This window comes from Bidens hawaiensis, unplaced genomic scaffold (genome assembly GCF_021521415.1).
Source record: "Bidens hawaiensis isolate Kalapana, Puna unplaced genomic scaffold, B.hawaiensis_p1.1 tig00017340_1, whole genome shotgun sequence".
Taxonomy (NCBI): Eukaryota; Viridiplantae; Streptophyta; class Magnoliopsida; order Asterales; family Asteraceae; genus Bidens; species Bidens hawaiensis.
The window spans coordinates 405777-409387 of NW_027492621.1; the positions used below are offsets into that span (position 1 = coordinate 405777).

Sequence of the window (3611 nt, forward strand, 5' to 3'; positions counted from 1 at the left end):
TTAATAAATATCAAACACCCAATATCCATAAGAATCATGGCTTAAGAATAAAAACATACACACACCATTTTACTAAATAATCATAACTTTAAAATACTGAAGTACGTTCTTCTTCACCAAAATGATAAAAGAAGATTAGTCTCTCGAACAACTGAGATGCAAATAAAGCAATTAAGAATGGCTCTCGGAGTCGATGCTCTGCATGAGGAATGCTCACCAACAAACCTATATCGTCTGATTTTTCTATTAGTTATTCATATATTTAAAAGCTTTTCGTAATATTACATACAAATGCCAATGCTATATATATATAAAGATATTGAACTAATTAAATACCTGTCCATTTTTTTCCTACTTTTAAACTTATTTATATATATTATCACACTAGCTTTTATCCCCCGTATAACGAGGTTGCTTTACATTATTCGTTTATAATATTTTTATATTTTTTGAATTTAAATTTTATTTACTGCAAGAAAGCTAATAATATACTTAGGATTTTATGATTAAAATGTTTCACAATAAATGAGATGTTATAACACGGTTTAAAAGCTATCTGGGTTTGGCATGAGACCCATGTCGCGCTTATTTTTATTATAAATTTGTTTCTTAATTATAAATAATATTTTTTTAAAAAAATTGGATATTAATATTTTGTATATCCCTATTTTATAAGATTTTTATATCAAATATTTGGTGAGATTAATTTTTAATTTAATAAAATGTTCTAACCTGTTTAAGGGTTATCTGGGTTTGGTGAGACTCAAACCCGTGAATTCGGGTCAAATACATGAGAAGTCTCAATTTAAAAATAAAGCAATATGATTACTTGAGAGAATTTAAGGAACAAACAGATTGCTTTTATAGGTTTCGTTTATATATATTTAAAATTTAAGATATAATGTAGGAAATATACCTAAATATATATATGCACATAACCTACACATTGACAATTATGCAAATGCTTCTCGTTTACTTTTTATGAATCGTATCTTATTTTTTAAACTCTTGCTTCTTACATAAAAATATCTATATATGTTATATGCATAAAATATATATATATCCATTTAAAAAGATGGATCATCATGGCTCATCAACTCAAGTTATCACTTCACCCCTTCACCCCCCTATAAATACATCATCTTCAAGTCTTAAACAAACAAATTAACAAACACCAAAAGAAAGAATAATGACATCAGCACAGGCGCGGGTGACAACAGGCAGCAGCGGTGGTGGAAGCAGGTGATCTCCGACGCCCGAGCAGGTAATGATGCTAGAGGGAATGTATAGAGGTGGCCTAAAGACACCAACGGCAACTAAGATACAACAAATCACTTCGAGATTGTCGGTTTACGGCAGAATTCAAGGCAAAAATGTATTCTATTGGTTTCAGAATCATAAGGCTCGTGACCGTCAAAAGCTTAGAAAGAAATTGATGGTGTTGTATCAGCAACACCGTCTTTATCCTGTTCATGATCATACGTTTCTTCCTCTTCATCAGGTAATTGTTTAACATTTTATATTAAGATTTTCTTCATATTTTTTTTATATAATATGTATTAGAAAACATTTATCTGCTGATCATGTTTTGTATGTGTTTTCATGCATGCATATTGTATATAAGACGTCTATACCTTTAAAAGGTGGTCAAATTTTCAAGCTTCTTTGATGCGCACACACATAAACATACACACAGTCACACACATATGCATATATATTTGTGTGTATATGTATATGGTTAGGATAAAATAAAAACTTATTTGAGTTGACAAAACTCTATAAATTCATTCTCAACCACAATATTTTTAATTAAAGTTTGAATCTTGGTTCCATAATTAAAGTTAATAAAAAATGTAAAAGTAAAGTTATATTTTCCCTCTCCTTAAAAATATGTTTAGAAGTTAAAAAAATGTAAAAAACAATAGCCAATTTTTTTTAAAAAATTTTTTGATGTTGGTTTTCTCGGGTTTTCTCAACTCTGGGTTTTCATTCTATACATTGCGTTTGTATATGTATACACACACACCACATATATGTATGTGTAGGTAGAAGGGTTATCTTAACTCTGGGTTTTCATTTTATACATTACCTATGTGTGTGTATATACACACACCACATATATGTATATATGTATGTGTAAGTAGAAAAGCTTATGTGACATTTTAATTAGGATATATAGTGAGAAGATGATAGGTTTTCTAACTGTCTTTTATTTTTTAATTACTTTCTTGTCACCTACGTGATTTGAACTCTTTGAAAGACAACATTATCTAACACTTTAATACAATTAGGCGATAGTTAACGTTTCTCTTCTGTATTCATTCATGTTTATTTGGTGGTTTAAATATTGATATACTTTATAAATTAAATTTTTTAATAGTGAAAAGGGATATCAATATATATTGCATAAGAGAAAAAACAAATAAATTAGTTAGATCATGTGTAGTGACATAACTATAATTTTATTTCAAGGAAACTAGAATACATATAGAAAAGAAATGGCACACCGTCCTGTCTAATGTTTGAACTTGGTGGCGACTGGCGTAGAATTTTTATTTTTGTGTTTCGTAGAAAAGATGGTAGAGAGCCTCTGTCGGCTCTTATACCATCTAAGATGGCATCAAATGATTATTATTGAATAATGCATAATAATATATAGAAAATGACGTGCAAACCAAAGATACCTCTTATATAAGCTCGTAATAATACACTTATATTCAATACACCTATGATCATATATATGTCTTTTATACATATTAACTTTGAATACCAGCCTATTATGACTATTTGAAGTGTGAGTTAAACTCCTTTAAAACTTCCCTAACAATTTTGTGTGTAATGTGTGAATAGGTTGCTGCTGGAGTTGAATATCAACCAAAATGCAACCCAATGATCAACAATTGGAAGGCTGATCAACTCATGTGTGATTGCCCACATATGACAATGATGATGGATCATCCATATTGCACAAAAGTACCACTAAAAACCCTACAACTCTTCCCACTCACCACCACAGATCTCAAAGAAGCTGATTAATCCACCACCTCCAAACCCTAATCTACTTTTGACTTACATGTTCTTGATCATATATAATAATAGTTAAAGATGAAAATCAGTTAAGTTCATCTAGCTAGGGTAGGGTCAGGATATTATTATATTTATAAGTTATGTGTTTTTGTATTAATGTCACTAGGTCTTATAATAAACTATAGCATTGAATATGTTTTTGTGATTGAAGTGTCTATTTCATATTAATCCTGGACTGGAGTATTCAGTGGTCGGGATTGGAGCGTGTGTGCGTGTTGTGTTTGATAGTTAATAGTTAAGACCAGGGCTGGCTCAACGAATATGAAGGCCTAAATTGAAACAAGATTTTGTGGTCTTTTCATCACAATTGTTAAGAAAAAAGAATTTGCTTATTACAAGTTTTGAACTTATAATCTATAGTTTAGTAACAACCAAGCCTACCACTACATCAATACAGTACTTTGAGTTTACTTTACCCATTATAATATATCTATATATAAAAAAAATTTGGACTTGGAGGCCTTAATTAAGAGGAGCCTAAAGCCGTAACTTATTTTCGCTGTCCCACGAGCCACCCCTGGTTA

At 30.3% G+C, this 3611-nt stretch overlaps 1 pseudogene; it reads left to right on the top strand.

Annotated features, from left to right (window-relative positions):
- Nucleotides 1–1189: 1189 nt before the first annotated feature.
- LOC143553572 (uncharacterized) lies at nt 1190–3068 on the top strand (annotated as a pseudogene).
- Nucleotides 3069–3611: the final 543 nt, after the last annotated feature.